The sequence below is a fragment of the Solea senegalensis genome, unplaced genomic scaffold (genome assembly GCF_019176455.1).
Source record: "Solea senegalensis isolate Sse05_10M unplaced genomic scaffold, IFAPA_SoseM_1 scf7180000015147, whole genome shotgun sequence".
Classification (NCBI taxonomy): Eukaryota; Metazoa; Chordata; class Actinopteri; order Pleuronectiformes; family Soleidae; genus Solea; species Solea senegalensis.
Genome location: NW_025321239.1, coordinates 1 through 14,164, shown reverse-complemented (window position 1 = coordinate 14,164; position 14,164 = coordinate 1). Strand labels below are relative to the sequence as shown.

Here is a 14,164-nt window from a genome sequence, read left to right as displayed (position 1 = left end):
TTCTCCTTTGTCTTTAAAAGTTTTGGGCAAACAGCAGAGTGAAATACTTCATCAAGGTAAACATTCTTCTTCCAGTTAATTTCATTGGTCTGAATTTTCAGTGGAGCATCTTACTTGACGACGTCATACTGATTTGCCATATCTTGGGAAAAAAAAACCAAAAGTGGCAATCTTCTATAGGTAGTGTGGCCGAGGGGTCCAAGGCGCTGGATTAAGGCTCCAGTCTCTTAGGAGGCGTGGGTTCAAATCCCACCACTGCCATTGAGTGTTAGCCATTTGAAGGTCTTCATGTTAGAAACTTTGTATGTTACTGCGTTAAAGGACTTCTGCACGTATAACTCGTGGACACATGATCCTCAAGGTTGGCCTGTTTCGACTTTGGCAACGTGGTGCCCTTTAGACCTACCTAAGAAGAGTTTGTCTGTCAGTTGTTCTCCTTTGTCATGGTGATCACGAGCAGAGTGGCGCAGCGGAAGTGTGCTGGGCCCATAACCCAGAGGTCGATGGATCGAAACCATCCTCTGCTAAATAAGTGGTCTGTGCTTCCTGTATGTACTCTTTGAGAAGTTCTGACTCTGGTGAAGAGACCAACCAGCCTATTTGATGAATACTTAATTTACCAGTCCATGGACAAAAAACAAGAGATGGTCGTCAGGCTGTGTGATACTTTACTGAATTTCTCCTTTGTCTTTAAAAGTTTTGGGCAAACAGCAGAGTGAAATACTTCATCAAGGTAAACATTCTTCTTCCAGTTAATTTCATTGGTCTGAATTTTCAGTGGAGCATCTTACTTGACGACGTCATACTGATTTGCCATATCTTGGGAAAAAAAAACCAAAAGTGGCAATCTTCTATAGGTAGTGTGGCCGAGGGGTCCAAGGCGCTGGATTAAGGCTCCAGTCTCTTAGGAGGCGTGGGTTCAAATCCCACCACTGCCATTGAGTGTTAGCCATTTGAAGGTCTTCATGTTAGAAACTTTGTATGTTACTGCGTTAAAGGACTTCTGCACGTATAACTCGTGGACACATGATCCTCAAGGTTGGCCTGTTTCGACTTTGGCAACATGGTGCCCTTTAGACCTACCTGAGAAGAGTTTGTCTGTCAGTTGTTCTCCTTTGTCATTGTGATCACGAGCAGAGTGGCGCAGCGGAAGCGTGCTGGGCCCATAACCCAGAGGTCGATGGATCGAAACCATCCTCTGCTAAATAAGTGGTCTGTGCTTCCTGTATGTACTCTTTGAGAAGTTCTGACTCTGTGAAGAGACCAACCAGCCTATTTGATGAATACTTTAATTTACCAGTCCATGGACAAAAAAATGTAGATGGTGGCTGGCTGTGTGATACTTTACTGAATTTCTCCTTTGTTTAAAAGTTTTGGGCAAACAGAGCAGAGTGAAATACTTCATCAAGGTAAACATTCTTCTTCCAATTTCATTGGTCTGAATTTCAGTGAGACGCATTTGGATCTATCGCCATACTGATTTGCCATATCTGGGAAAAATCAAAAGTGGCACCTCTATAGGTGTGGCCGGTGGGGTCCAAGGCCGGATTTATGCCCAGTCTCTTAGAAGTGGTTCAACCTAACACTGCCATTGAGTGTTAGCCATTTGAAGGTCTTCGTTAGAAACTTTGTGGCGTTACTGCGTTAAAGGACTTCTGCACGTATAACTCGTGATCACATGACTTCGGGTGTTGGCCTGTTTTGACTTTGGCAACGTGGTGCCCTTTAGACCTACCTGAGAAGAGTTTGTCTGTCAGTTGTTCTCCTTTGTCATGGTGATCACGAGCAGAGTGGCGCAGCGGAAGCGTGCTGGGCCCATAACCCAGAGGTCGATTGATCGAAACCATCCTCTGCTAAATAAGTGGTCTCTGCTTCCTGTATGTACTCTTTGAGAAGTTCTGACTTTGGTGAAGAGACCAACCAGCCTGCTTGATGAATACTTAATTTACCAGTCCATGGACAAAAAACAAGAGATGGTGGTCAGGCTGTGTGATACTTTACTGAATTTCTCCTTTGTCTTTAAAAGTTTTGGGCAAACAGCAGAGTGAAATACTTCATCAAGGTAAACATTCTTCTTCCAGTGAATTTCATTGGTCTGAATTTTCAGTGGAGCATCTTACTTGACGACGTCATACTGATTTGCCATATCTTGGGAAAAAAAAATCTAAAGTGGCAATCTTCTATAGGTAGTGTGGCCGAGGGGTCCAAGGCGCTGGATTAAGGTTCCAGTCTCTTAGGAGGCGTGGGTTCAAATCCCACCACTGCCATTGAGTGTTAGCCATTTGAAAGTCTTCATGTCAGAAACTTTGTATGTTACTGCGTTAAAGGACTTCTGCACGTATAACTCGTGGACACATGATCCTCAAGGTTGGCCTGTTTCGACTTTGGCAACATGGTGCCCTTTAGACCTACCTGAGAAGAGTTTGTCTGTCAGTTGTTCTCCTTTGTCATTGTGATCACGAGCAGAGTGGCGCAGCGGAAGCGTGCTGGGCCCATAACCCAGAGGTCGATGGATCGAAACCATCCTCTGCTAAATAAGTGGTCTGTGCTTCCTGTATGTATTCTTTGAGAAGTTCTGACTCTGGTGAAGAGACCAACCAGCCTATTTGATGAATACTTAATTTACCAGTCCATGGACAAAAAACAAGAGATGGTGGTCAGGCTGTGTGATACTTTACTGAATTTCTCCTTTGTCTTTAAAAGTTTTGGGCAAACAGCAGAGTGAAATACTTCATCAAGGTAAACATTCTTCTTCCAGTGAATTTCATTGGTCTGAATTTTCAGTGGAGCATCTTACTTGACGACGTCATACTGATTTGCCATATCTTGGGAAAAAAAAATCAAAAGTGGCAATCTTCTATAGGTAGTGTGGCCGAGGGGTCCAAGGCGCTGGATTAAGGCTCCAGTCTCTTAGGAGGCGTGGGTTCAAATCCCGCCATTGAGTGTTAGCCATTTGAAGGTCTTCATGTTAGAAACTTTGTATGTTACTGCGTTAAAGGACTTCTGCACGTATAACTCGTGGACACATGATCCTCAAGGTTGGCCTGTTTCGACTTTGGCACAGTAGTGCCTTTTAGACCTACCTAAGAAGAGTTTGTCTGTCTGTTGTTCTCCTGTGTCATGGCGGTCAGCAGCAGAGTGGCGCAGCGGAAGCGTGCTGGGCCCATAACCCAGAGGTCGATGGATCGAAACCATCCTCTGCTAAGTAAATGGCCTGTGCGTAGTCTGTGAGAAGTACTCACTCTGGTGAAGAGACTGACGAGGCTGTTTGATGAATCCTTGAATCACCAGTCCATGGACAAAAAACAAGAGATGCTGGTCGAGCCTTGAGATACTTTCTCCATTGTCTTTATAAGTTTTGGGCAAACAGCAGAGTGAAATACTTCATCAAGGTAAACATTCTTCTTCCAGTGAATTTCATTGGTCTGAATTTTCAGTGGAGCATCTAATTTGACGACGTCATACTGATTTGCCATATCTTGGAAAAAAAAATTCAAAAGTGGCAGTCTACTATAGGTAGTGTGGCCGAGCGGTCCAAGGCGCTGGATTAAGGCTCCAGTCTCTTAGGAGGCGTGGGTTCAAATCCCACCACTGCCATTGTGTGTTAGCCGTTTCAAAGTCTTCATGTTAGAGACTTTGTATCTTACTGCGATAAAGGACTTCTGCACGTATAATTTGTGTACACATGATCTCAAAGAGTATGTACTCTTTGAGAAGTTCTGACTCTGGTGAAGAGACCAACCAACCTGTTTGATGAATACTTAATTTACCAGTCCATGGACAAAAAACAAGAGATGGTGGTCAGGCTGTGTGATACTTTACTGAATTTCTCCTTTGTCTTTAAAAGTTTTGGGCAAACAGCAGAGTGAAATACTTCATCAAGGTAAACATTCTTCTTCCAGTGAATTTCATTGGTCTGAATTTTCAGTGGAGCATCTTATTTGACGACGTCATACTGATTTGCCATATCTTGGAAAAAAAAATTCAAAAGTGGCAGTCTACTATAGGTAGTGTGGCCGAGCGGTCCAAGGCGCTGGATTAAGGCTCCAGTCTCTTAGGAGGCGTGGGTTCAAATCCCACCACTGCCATTGTGTGTTAGCCGTTTCAAAGTGTTCATGTTAGAGACTTTGTATCTTACTGCGATAAAGGACTTCTGCACGTATAATTTGTGTACACATGATCCTCAAGCTGGGCGTGGTTCGACTTTGGCAACGTGGTGCCCTTTAGACCTACCTGAGAAGAGTTTGTCTGTCAGTTGTTCTCCTTTGTCATGGTGATCACGAGCAGAGTGGCGCAGCGGAAGCGTGCTGGGCCCATAACCCAGAGGTCGATGGATCGAAACCATCCTCTGCTAAATAAGTGGTCTGTGCTTCCTGTATGTACTCTTTGAGAAGTTCTGACTCAGGTGAAGAGACCAACCAGCCTATTTGATGAATACTTAATTTACCAGTCCATGGACAAAAAACAAGAGATGGTGGTCAGGCTGTGTGATACTTTACTGAATTTCTCCTTTGTCTTTAAAAGTTTTGGGCAAACAGCAGAGTGAAATACTTCATCAAGGTAAACATTCTTCTTCCAGTGAATTTCATTGGTCTGAATTTTCAGTGGAGCATCTTACTTGACGACGTCATACTGATTTGCCATATCTTGGGAAAAAAAAATCAAAAGTCGCAATCTTCTATAGGTAGTGTGGCCGAGGGGTCCAAGGCGTTGGATTAAGGCTCCAGTCTCTTAGGAGGTGTGGGTTCAAATCCCACCACTGCCATTGAGTGTTAGCCATTTGAAAGTCTTCATGTTAGAAACTTTGTATGTTACTGCGTTAAAGGACTTCTGCACGTATAACTCGTGGACACATGATCCTCAAGGTTGGCCTGTTTCAACTTTGGCACAGTGGTGCCTTTTAGACCTACCTAAGAAGAGTTTGTCTGTCAGTTGTTCTCCTTTGTCATGGTGATCACGAGCAGAGTGGCGCAGCGGAAGCGTGCTGGGCCCATAACCCAGAGGTCGATGGATCGAAACCATCCTCTGCTAAATAAGTGGTCTGTGCTTCCTGTATGTATTCTTTGAGAAGTTCTGACTCTGGTGAAGAGACCAACCAGCCTATTTGATGAATACTTAATTTACCAGTCCATGGACAAAAAACAAGAGATGGTGGTCAGGCTGTGTGATACTTTACTGAATTTCTCCTTTGTCTTTAAAAGTTTTGGGCAAACAGCAGAGTGAAATACTTCATCAAGGTAAACATTCTTCTTCAAGTGAATTTCATTGGTCTGAATTTTCAGTGGAGCATCTTACTTGACGACGTCATACTGATTTGCCATATCTTGGGAAAAAAAAATCAAAAGTGGCAATCTTCTATAGGTAGTGTGGCCGAGGGGTCCAAGGCGCTGGATTAAGGCTCCAGTCTCTTAGGAGGCGTGGGTTCAAATCCCACCACTGCCATTGAGTGTTAGCCATTTGAAAGTCTTCATGTTAGAAACTTTGTATGTTACTGCGTTAAAGGACTTCTGCACGTATAACTCGTGGACACATGATCCTCAAGCTTGGCCTGTTTCGACTTTTAGACCTACCTAAGAAGAGTTTGTCTGTCTGTTGTTCTCCTGTGTCGTGGCGGTCAGCAGCAGAGTGGCGCAGCGGAAGCGTGCTGGGCCCATAACCCAGAGGTCGATGGATCGAAACCATCCTCTGCTAAGTAAATGGCCTGTGCGTCCTCTATGTAGTCTGTGAGAAGTACTGACTCTGGTGAAGAGACTGACGAGGCTGTTTGATGAATCCTTGAATCACCAGTCCATAGACAAAAAACAAGAGATGCTGGTCGAGCCTTGAGATACTTTCTCCATTGTCTTTATAAGTTTTGGGCAAACAGCAGAGTGAAATACTTCATCAAGGTAAACATTCTTCTTCCAGTGAATTTCATTGGTCTGACTTTTCAGTGGAGCATCTAATTTGACGACGTCATACTGATTTGCCATATCTTGGAAAAAAAAATTCAAAAGTGGCAGTCTACTATAGGTAGTGTGGCCGAGCGGTCCAAGGCGCTGGATTAAGGCTCCAGTCTCTTAGGAGGCGTGGGTTCAAATCCCACCACTGCCATTGTGTGTTAGCCATTTGAAAGTCTTCATGTCAGAAACTTTGTATGTTACTGCGTTAAAGGACTTCTGCACGTATAACTCGTGGACACATGATCCTCAAGGTTGGCCTGTTTCGACTTTGGCAACATGGTGCCCTTTAGACCTACCTGAGAAGAGTTTGTCTGTCAGTTGTTCTCCTTTGTCATTGTGATCACGAGCAGAGTGGCGCAGCGGAAGCGTGCTGGGCCCATAACCCAGAGGTCGATGGATCGAAACCATCCTCTGCTAAATAAGTGGTCTGTGCTTCCTGTATGTACTCTTTGAGAAGTTCTGACTCTGGTGAAGAGACCAACCAGCCTATTTGATGAATACTTAATTTACCAGTCCATGGACAAAAAACAAGAGATGCTGGTCGAGCCTCCTGATACTTTCTCCATTGTCTTTATAAGTTTTGGGCAAACAGCAGAGTGAAATACTTCATCAAGGTAAACATTCTTCTTCCAGTGAATTTCATTGGTCTGACTTTTCAGTGGAGCATCTTATTTGACGACGTCATACTGATTTGCCATATCTTGGAAAAAAAAATTCAAAAGTGGCAGTCTACTATAGGTAGTGTGGCCGAGCGGTCCAAGGCGCTGGATTAAGGCTCCAGTCTCTTAGGAGGCGTGGGTTCAAATCCCACCACTGCCATTGTGTGTTAGCCGTTTCAAAGTCTTCATGTTAGAGACTTTGTATCTTACTGCGATAAAGGACTTCTGCACGTATAATTTGTGTACACATGATCCTCAAGCTGGGCGTGGTTCGACTTTGGCAACGTGGTGCCCTTTAGACCTACCTGAGAAGAGTTTGTCTGTCAGTTGTTCTCCTTTGTCATGGTGATCACGAGCAGAGTGGCGCAGCGGAAGCGTGCTGGGCCCATAACCCAGAGGTCGATGGATCGAAACCATCCTCTGCTAAATAAGTGGTCTGTGCTTCCTGTATGTACTCTTTGAGAAGTTCTGACTCTGGTGAAGAGACCAACCAACCTGTTTGATGAATACTTAATTTACCAGTCCATGGACAAAAAACAAGAGATGGTGGTCAGGCTGTGTGATACTTTACTGAATTTCTCCTTTGTCTTTAAAAGTTTTGGGCAAACAGCAGAGTGAAATACTTCATCAAGGTAAACATTCTTCTTCCAGTGAATTTCATTGGTCTGACTTTTCAGTGAAGCATCTTACTTGACGACGTCATATTGATTTGCCATATCTTGGAAAAAAAATTCAAAAGTGGCAGTCTACTATAGGTAGTGTGGCCGAGCGGTCCAAGGCGCTGGATTAAGGCTCCAGTCTCTTAGGAGGCGTGGGTTCAAATCCCACCACTGCCATTGTGTGTTAGCCGTTTCAAAGTCTTCATGTTAGAGACTTTGTATCTTACTGGGATAAAGGACTTCTGCACGTATAATTTGTGTACACATGATCCTCAAGCTGGGCGTGGTTCGACTTTGGCAACGTGGTGCCCTTTAGACCTACCTGAGAAGAGTTTGTCTGTCAGTTGTTCTCCTTTGTCATGGTGATCACGAGCAGAGTGGCGCAGCGGAAGCGTGCTAGGCCCATAACCCAGAAGTCGATGGATCGAAACCATCCTCTGCTAAATAAGTGGTCTGTGCTTCCTGTATGTACTCTTTGAGAAGTTCTGACTCTGGTGAAGAGACCAACCAGCCTATTTGATGAATACTTAATTTACCAGTCCATGGACAAAAAACAAGAGATGCTGGTCGAGCCTCCTGATACTTTCTCCATTGTCTTTATAAGTTTTGGGCAAACAGCAGATTGAAATACTTCATCAAGGTAAACATTCTTCTTCCAGTGAATTTCATTGGTCTGACTTTTCAGTGGAGCATCTTATTTGACGACGTCATACTGATTTGCCATATCTTGGAAAAAAAAATTCAAAAGTGGCAGTCTACTATAGGTAGTGTGGCTGAGCGGTCCAAGGCGCTGGATTAAGGCTCCAGTCTCTTAGGAGGCGTGGGTTCAAATCCCACCACTGCCATTGAGTGTTAACCATTTGAAAGTCTTCATGTTAGAAACTTTGTATGTTACTGCGTTAAAGGACTTCTGCACGTATAACTCGTGGACACATGATCCTCAAGGTTGGCCTGTTTCGACTTTGGCACAGTGGTGCCTTTTAGACCTACCTAAGAAGAGTTTGTCTGTCTGTTGTTCTCCTGTGTCATGGTGGTCAGCAGCAGAGTGGCGCAGCGGAAGCGTGCTGGGCCCATAACCCAGAGGTCGATGGATCGAAACCATCCTCTGCTAAGTAAATGGCCTGTGCGTCCTCTATGTAGTCTGTGAGAAGTACTGACTCTGGTGAAGAGACTGACGAGGCTGTTTGATGAATCCTTAAATCACCAGTCCATGGACAAAAAACAAGAGATGCTGGTCGAGCCTCCTGATACTTTCTCCATTGTCTTTATAAGTTTTGGGCAAACAGCAGATTGAAATACTTCATCAAGGTAAACATTCTTCTTCCAGTGAATTTCATTGGTCTGACTTTTCAGTGGAGCATCTAATTTGACGACGTCATACTGATTTGCTATATCTTGGAAAAAAAAATTCAAAAGTGGCAGTCTACTATAGGTAGTGTGGCTGAGCGGTCCAAGGCGCTGGATTAAGGCTCCAGTCTCTTAGGAGGCGTGGGTTCAAATCCCACCACTGCCATTGAGTGTTAACCATTTGAAAGTCTTCATGTTAGAAACTTTGTATGTTACTGCGTTAAAGGACTTCTGCACGTATAACTCGTGGACACATGATCCTCAAGGTTGGCCTGTTTCGCCTTTGGCACAGTGGTGCCTTTTAGACCTACCTAAGAAGAGTTTGTCTGTCTGTTGTTCTCCTGTGTCATGGTGGTCAGCAGCAGAGTGGCGCAGCGGAAGCGTGCTGGGCCCATAACCCAGAGGTCGATGGATCGAAACCATCCTCTGCTAAGTAAATGTCCTGTGCGTCCTCTATGTAGTCTGTGAGATGTACTGACTCTGGTGAAGAGACTGACGAGGCTGTTTGATGAATCCTTAAATCACCAGTCCATGGACAAAAACAAGAGATGCTCGTCGAGCCTCCTGATACTTTCTCCATTGTCTTTATAAGTTTTGGGCAAACAGCAGATTGAAATACTTCATCAAGGTAAACATTCTTCTTCCAGTGAATTTCATTGGTCTGACTTTTCAGTGGAGCATCTTATTTGACGACGTCATACTGATTTGCCATATCTTGGAAAAAAAAATTCAAAAGTGGCAGTCTACTATAGGTAGTGTGGCCGAGCGGTCCAAGGCGCTGGATTAAGGCTCCAGTCTCTTAGGAGGCGTGGGTTCAAATCCCACCACTGCCATTGTGTGTTAGCCGTTTCAAAGTCTTCATGTTAGAGACTTTGTATCTTACTGCGATAAAGGACTTCTGCACGTATAATTTGTGTACACATGATCCTCAAGCTGGGCGTGGTTCGACTTTGGCAACGTGGTGCCCTTTAGACCTACCTGAGAAGAGTTTGTCTGTCAGTTGTTCTCCTTTGTCATGGTGATCACGAGCAGAGTGGCGCAGCGGAAGCGTGCTGGGCCCATAACCCAGAGGTCGATGGATCGAAACCATCCTCTGCTAAATAAGTGATCTGTGCTTCCTGTATGTACTCTTTGAGAAGTTCTGACTCTGGTGAAGAGACCACCCAGCCTGTTTGATGAATACTTAATTTACCAGTCCATCGACAAAAAACAAGAGATGGTGGTCAGGCTGTGTGATACTTTACTGAATTTCTCCTTTGTCTTTAAAAGTTTTGGGCAAACAGCAGAGTGAAATACTTCATCAAGGTAAACACTCTTCTTCCAGTGAATTTCATTGGTCTAAATTTTCAGTGGAGCATCTTACTTGACGACGTCATACTGATTTGCCATACCTTGGGAAAAAAAAATCAAAAGTGGCAATCTTCCATAGGTAGTGTGGCCGAGGGGTCCAAGGCGCTGGATTAAGGCTCCAGTCTCTTAGGAGGCGTGGGTTCAAATCCCACCACTGCCATTGAGTGTTAGCCATTTGAAAGTCTTCATGTTAGAAACTTTGTATGTTACTGCGTTAAAGGACTTCTGCACGTATAACTCGTGGACACATGATCCTCAAGGTTGGCCTGTTTCGACTTTGGCACAGTGGTGCCTTTTAGACCTACCTAAGAAGAGTTTGTCTGTCTGTTGTTCTCCTGTGTCATGGTGGTCAGCAGCAGAGTGGCGCAGCGGAAGCGTGCTGGGCCCATAACCCAGAGGTTGATGGATCGAAACCATCCTCTGCTAAGTAAATGGCCTGTGCGTCCTCTATGTAGTCTGTGAGAAGTACTGACTCTGGTGAAGAGACTGACGAGGCTGTTTGATGAATCCTTAAATCACCAGTCCATGGACAAAAAACAAGAGATGCTGGTCGAGCCTCCTGATACTTTCTCCATTGTCTTTATAAGTTTTGGGCAAACAGCAGATTGAAATACTTCATCAAGGTAAACATTCTTCTTCCAGTGAATTTCATTGGTCTGACTTTTCAGTGGAGCATCTTATTTGACGGCGTCATACTGATTTGCCATATCTTGGAAAAAAAAATTCAAAAGTGGCAGTCTACTATAGGTAGTGTGGCCGAGCGGTCCAAGGCGCTGGATTAAGGCTCCAGTCTCTTAGGAGGCGTGGGTTCAAATCCCACCACTGCCATTGTGTGTTAGCCGTTTCAAAGTCTTCATGTTAGAGACTTTGTATCTTACTGCGATAAAGGACTTCTGCACGTATAATTTGTGTAAACATGATCCTCAAGCTGGGCGTGGTTCGACTTTGGCAACGTGGTGCCCTTTAGACCTACCTGAGAAGAGTTTGACTGTCAGTTGTTCTCCTTTGTCATGGTGATCACGAGCAGAGTGGCGCAGCGGAAGCGTGCTGGGCCCATAACCCAGAGGTCGATGGATCGAAACCATCCTCTGCTAAATAAGTGATCTGTGCTTCCTGTATGTACTCTTTGAGAAGTTCTGACTCTGGTGAAGAGACCAACCAACCTGTTTGATGAATACTTAATTTACCAGTCCATGGACAAAAAACAAGAGATGGTGGTCAGGCTGTGTGATACTTTACTGAATTTCTCCTTTGTCTTTAAAAGTTTTGGGCAAACAGCAGAGTGAAATACTTCATCAAGGTAAACATTCTTCTTCCAGTGAATTTCATTGGTCTGACTTTTCAGTGAAGCATCTTACTTGACGACGTCATATTGATTTGCCATATCTTGGAAAAAAAATTCAAAAGTGGCAGTCTACTATAGGTAGTGTGGCCGAGCGGTCCAAGGCGCTGGATTAAGGCTCCAGTCTCTTAGGAGGCGTGGGTTCAAATCCCACCACTGCCATTGAGTGTTAGCCATTTGAAAGTCTTCATGTTAGAAACTTTGTATGTTACTGCGTTAAAGGACTTCTGCACGTATAACTCGTGGACACATGATCCTCAAAGTTGGCCTGTTTGGACTTTGGCACAGTGGTGCCTTTTAGACCTACCTAAGAAGAGTTTGTCTGTCTGTTGTTCTCCTGTGTCATGGTGGTCAGCAGCAGAGTGGCGCAGCGGAAGCGTGCTGGGCCCATAACCCAGAGGTCGATGGATCGAAACCATCCTCTGCTAAGTAAATGTCCTGTGCGTCCTCTATGTAGTCTGTGAGAAGTACTGACTCTGGTGAAGAGACTGACGAGGCTGTTTGATGAATCCTTAAATCACCAGTCCATGGACAAAAAACAAGAGATGCTGGTCGAGCCTCCTGATACTTTCTCCATTGTCTTTATAAGTTTTGGGCAAACAGCAGATTGAAATACTTCATCAAGGTAAACATTCTTCTTCCAGTGAATTTCATTGGTCTGACTTTTCAGTGGAGCATCTTATTTGACGGCGTCATACTGATTTGCCATATCTTGGAAAAAAAAATTCAAAAGTGGCAGTCTACTATAGGTAGTGTGGCCGAGCGGTCCAAGGCGCTGGATTAAGGCTCCAGTCTCTTAGGAGGCGTGGGTTCAAATCCCACCACTGCCATTGTGTGTTAGCCGTTTCAAAGTCTTCATGTTAGAGACTTTGTATCTTACTGCGATAAAGGACTTCTGCACGTATAATTTGTGTAAACATGATCCTCAAGCTGGGCGTGGTTCGACTTTGGCAACGTGGTGCCCTTTAGACCTACCTGAGAAGAGTTTGTCTGTCAGTTGTTCTCCTTTGTCATGGTGATCACGAGCAGAGTGGCGCAGCGGAAGCGTGCTGGGCCCATAACCCAGAGGTCGATGGATCGAAACCATCCTCTGCTAAATAAGTGATCTGTGCTTCCTGTATGTACTCTTTGAGAAGTTCTGACTCTGGTGAAGAGACCACCCAGCCTGTTTGATGAATACTTAATTTACCAGTCCATGGACAAAAAACAAGAGATGGTGGTCAGGCTGTGTGATACTTTACTGAATTTCTCCTTTGTCTTTAAAAGTTTTGGGCAAACAGCAGAGTGAAATACTTCATCAAGGTAAACATTCTTCTTCCAGTGAATTTCATTGGTCTGAATTTTCAGTGGAGCATCTTACTTGACGACGTCATACTGATTTGCCATATCTTGGGAAAAAAAAATCAAAAGTGGCAATCTTCTATAGGTAGTGTGGCCGAGGGGTCCAAGGCGCTGGATTAAGGTTCCAGTCTCTTAGGAGGCGTGGGTTCAAATCCCACCACTGCCATTGAGTGTTAGCCATTTGAAAGTCTTCATGTTAGAAACTTTGTATGTTACTGCGTTAAAGGACTTCTGCACGTATAACTCGTGGACACATGATCCTCAAGGTTGGCCTGTTTCGACTTTGGCACAGTGGTGCCTTTTAGACCTACCTAAGAAGAGTTTGTCTGTCAGTTGTTCTCCTTTGTCATGGTGATCACGAGCAGAGTGGAGCAGCGGAAGCGTGCTGGGCCCATAACCCAGAGGTCGATGGATCGAAACCGTCCTCTGCTAAATAAGTCGTCTGTGCTTCCTGTATGTACTCTTTGAGAAGTTCTGACTCTGGTGAAGAGACCAACCAGCCTGTATGATGAATACTTAATTTACCAGTCCATGGACAAAAAACAAGAGATGGTGGTCAGGCTGTGTGATACTTTACTGAATTTCTCCTTTGTCTTTAAAAGTTTTGGGCAAACAGCAGAGTGAAATACTTCATCAAGGTAAACATTCTTCTTCCAGTGAATTTCATTGGTCTGACTTTTCAGTGAAGCATCTTACTTGACGACGTCATATTGATTTGCCATATCTTGGAAAAAAAATTCAAAAGTGGCAGTCTACTATAGGTAGTGTGGCCGAGCGGTCCAAGGCGCTGGATTAAGGCTCCAGTCTCTTAGGAGGCGTGGGTTCAAATCCCACCACTGCCATTGTGTGTTAGCCGTTTCAAAGTGTTCATGTTAGAGACTTTGTATCTTACTGCGATAAAGGACTTCTGCACGTATAATTTGTGTACACATGATCCTCAAGCTGGGCGTGGTTCGACTTTGGCAACGTGGTGCCCTTTAGACCTACCTGAGAAGAGTTTGTCTGTCAGTTGTTCTCCTTTGTCATGGTGATCACGAGCAGAGTGGCGCAGCGGAAGCGTGCTGGGCCCATAACCCAGAGGTCGATGGATCGAAACCATCCTCTGCTAAATAAGTGATCTGTGCTTCCTGTATGTACTCTTTGAGAAGTTCTGACTCTGGTGAAGAGACCCCCAGCCTGTTTGATGAATACTTAATTTACCAGTCCATGGACAAAAAACAAGAGTTGGTGGTCAGGCTGTGTGATACTTTACTGAATTTCTCCTTTGTCTTTAAAAGTTTTGGGCAAACAGCAGAGTGAAATACTTCATCAAGGTAAACACTCTTCTTCCAGTGAATTTCATTGGTCTAAATTTTCAGTGGAGCATCTTACTTGACGACGTCATACTGATTTGCCATACCTTGGGAAAAAAAAATCAAAAGTGGCAATCTTCCATAGGTAGTGTGGCCGAGGGGTCCAAGGCGCTGGATTAAGGCTCCAGTCTCTTAGGAGGCGTGGGTTCAAATCCCACCACTGCCATTGAGT

General features: G+C 44.5%; 34 non-coding genes across 34 annotated transcripts; all 34 read left to right on the top strand.

Annotated features, from left to right (window-relative positions):
• Window positions 1-179: 179 nt before the first annotated feature.
• Window positions 180-261, top strand: trnal-aag. Its single transcript has one exon. It is a non-coding gene; the product is annotated as a tRNA-Leu (tRNA).
• A 595-nt stretch (window positions 262-856) lies between these two features.
• On the top strand, window positions 857-938 carry trnal-aag. Its single transcript has one exon. It is a non-coding gene; the product is annotated as a tRNA-Leu (tRNA).
• Window positions 939-1,132: 194 nt separating this feature from the next.
• On the top strand, window positions 1,133-1,204 carry trnam-cau. The gene has a single exon. It is a non-coding gene; the product is annotated as a tRNA-Met (tRNA).
• Window positions 1,205-2,185: 981 nt separating this feature from the next.
• On the top strand, window positions 2,186-2,267 carry trnal-aag. Its single transcript has one exon. It is a non-coding gene; the product is annotated as a tRNA-Leu (tRNA).
• Window positions 2,268-2,461: 194 nt separating this feature from the next.
• Window positions 2,462-2,533, top strand: trnam-cau. Its single transcript has one exon. It is a non-coding gene; the product is annotated as a tRNA-Met (tRNA).
• Window positions 2,534-3,132: 599 nt separating this feature from the next.
• trnam-cau lies at window positions 3,133-3,204 on the top strand. The gene has a single exon. It is a non-coding gene; the product is annotated as a tRNA-Met (tRNA).
• A 311-nt stretch (window positions 3,205-3,515) lies between these two features.
• trnal-aag lies at window positions 3,516-3,597 on the top strand. Its single transcript has one exon. It is a non-coding gene; the product is annotated as a tRNA-Leu (tRNA).
• Window positions 3,598-4,006: 409 nt separating this feature from the next.
• trnal-aag lies at window positions 4,007-4,088 on the top strand. The gene has a single exon. It is a non-coding gene; the product is annotated as a tRNA-Leu (tRNA).
• A 194-nt stretch (window positions 4,089-4,282) lies between these two features.
• Window positions 4,283-4,354, top strand: trnam-cau. Its single transcript has one exon. It is a non-coding gene; the product is annotated as a tRNA-Met (tRNA).
• A 605-nt stretch (window positions 4,355-4,959) lies between these two features.
• trnam-cau lies at window positions 4,960-5,031 on the top strand. The gene has a single exon. It is a non-coding gene; the product is annotated as a tRNA-Met (tRNA).
• Window positions 5,032-5,360: 329 nt separating this feature from the next.
• Window positions 5,361-5,442, top strand: trnal-aag. The gene has a single exon. It is a non-coding gene; the product is annotated as a tRNA-Leu (tRNA).
• A 177-nt stretch (window positions 5,443-5,619) lies between these two features.
• Window positions 5,620-5,691, top strand: trnam-cau. Its single transcript has one exon. It is a non-coding gene; the product is annotated as a tRNA-Met (tRNA).
• A 320-nt stretch (window positions 5,692-6,011) lies between these two features.
• On the top strand, window positions 6,012-6,093 carry trnal-aag. The gene has a single exon. It is a non-coding gene; the product is annotated as a tRNA-Leu (tRNA).
• A 194-nt stretch (window positions 6,094-6,287) lies between these two features.
• Window positions 6,288-6,359, top strand: trnam-cau. Its single transcript has one exon. It is a non-coding gene; the product is annotated as a tRNA-Met (tRNA).
• A 320-nt stretch (window positions 6,360-6,679) lies between these two features.
• On the top strand, window positions 6,680-6,761 carry trnal-aag. The gene has a single exon. It is a non-coding gene; the product is annotated as a tRNA-Leu (tRNA).
• Window positions 6,762-6,955: 194 nt separating this feature from the next.
• trnam-cau lies at window positions 6,956-7,027 on the top strand. Its single transcript has one exon. It is a non-coding gene; the product is annotated as a tRNA-Met (tRNA).
• Window positions 7,028-7,355: 328 nt separating this feature from the next.
• On the top strand, window positions 7,356-7,437 carry trnal-aag. Its single transcript has one exon. It is a non-coding gene; the product is annotated as a tRNA-Leu (tRNA).
• A 586-nt stretch (window positions 7,438-8,023) lies between these two features.
• trnal-aag lies at window positions 8,024-8,105 on the top strand. Its single transcript has one exon. It is a non-coding gene; the product is annotated as a tRNA-Leu (tRNA).
• A 194-nt stretch (window positions 8,106-8,299) lies between these two features.
• trnam-cau lies at window positions 8,300-8,371 on the top strand. The gene has a single exon. It is a non-coding gene; the product is annotated as a tRNA-Met (tRNA).
• Window positions 8,372-8,691: 320 nt separating this feature from the next.
• trnal-aag lies at window positions 8,692-8,773 on the top strand. The gene has a single exon. It is a non-coding gene; the product is annotated as a tRNA-Leu (tRNA).
• Window positions 8,774-8,967: 194 nt separating this feature from the next.
• trnam-cau lies at window positions 8,968-9,039 on the top strand. Its single transcript has one exon. It is a non-coding gene; the product is annotated as a tRNA-Met (tRNA).
• Window positions 9,040-9,358: 319 nt separating this feature from the next.
• On the top strand, window positions 9,359-9,440 carry trnal-aag. The gene has a single exon. It is a non-coding gene; the product is annotated as a tRNA-Leu (tRNA).
• A 194-nt stretch (window positions 9,441-9,634) lies between these two features.
• On the top strand, window positions 9,635-9,706 carry trnam-cau. The gene has a single exon. It is a non-coding gene; the product is annotated as a tRNA-Met (tRNA).
• A 329-nt stretch (window positions 9,707-10,035) lies between these two features.
• Window positions 10,036-10,117, top strand: trnal-aag. The gene has a single exon. It is a non-coding gene; the product is annotated as a tRNA-Leu (tRNA).
• A 586-nt stretch (window positions 10,118-10,703) lies between these two features.
• On the top strand, window positions 10,704-10,785 carry trnal-aag. Its single transcript has one exon. It is a non-coding gene; the product is annotated as a tRNA-Leu (tRNA).
• A 194-nt stretch (window positions 10,786-10,979) lies between these two features.
• trnam-cau lies at window positions 10,980-11,051 on the top strand. The gene has a single exon. It is a non-coding gene; the product is annotated as a tRNA-Met (tRNA).
• A 328-nt stretch (window positions 11,052-11,379) lies between these two features.
• On the top strand, window positions 11,380-11,461 carry trnal-aag. The gene has a single exon. It is a non-coding gene; the product is annotated as a tRNA-Leu (tRNA).
• A 194-nt stretch (window positions 11,462-11,655) lies between these two features.
• On the top strand, window positions 11,656-11,727 carry trnam-cau. The gene has a single exon. It is a non-coding gene; the product is annotated as a tRNA-Met (tRNA).
• Window positions 11,728-12,047: 320 nt separating this feature from the next.
• trnal-aag lies at window positions 12,048-12,129 on the top strand. The gene has a single exon. It is a non-coding gene; the product is annotated as a tRNA-Leu (tRNA).
• Window positions 12,130-12,323: 194 nt separating this feature from the next.
• On the top strand, window positions 12,324-12,395 carry trnam-cau. Its single transcript has one exon. It is a non-coding gene; the product is annotated as a tRNA-Met (tRNA).
• Window positions 12,396-12,724: 329 nt separating this feature from the next.
• Window positions 12,725-12,806, top strand: trnal-aag. The gene has a single exon. It is a non-coding gene; the product is annotated as a tRNA-Leu (tRNA).
• A 594-nt stretch (window positions 12,807-13,400) lies between these two features.
• trnal-aag lies at window positions 13,401-13,482 on the top strand. The gene has a single exon. It is a non-coding gene; the product is annotated as a tRNA-Leu (tRNA).
• A 194-nt stretch (window positions 13,483-13,676) lies between these two features.
• On the top strand, window positions 13,677-13,748 carry trnam-cau. Its single transcript has one exon. It is a non-coding gene; the product is annotated as a tRNA-Met (tRNA).
• A 328-nt stretch (window positions 13,749-14,076) lies between these two features.
• Window positions 14,077-14,158, top strand: trnal-aag. The gene has a single exon. It is a non-coding gene; the product is annotated as a tRNA-Leu (tRNA).
• The last annotated feature ends 6 nt before the right edge of the window (window positions 14,159-14,164 follow it).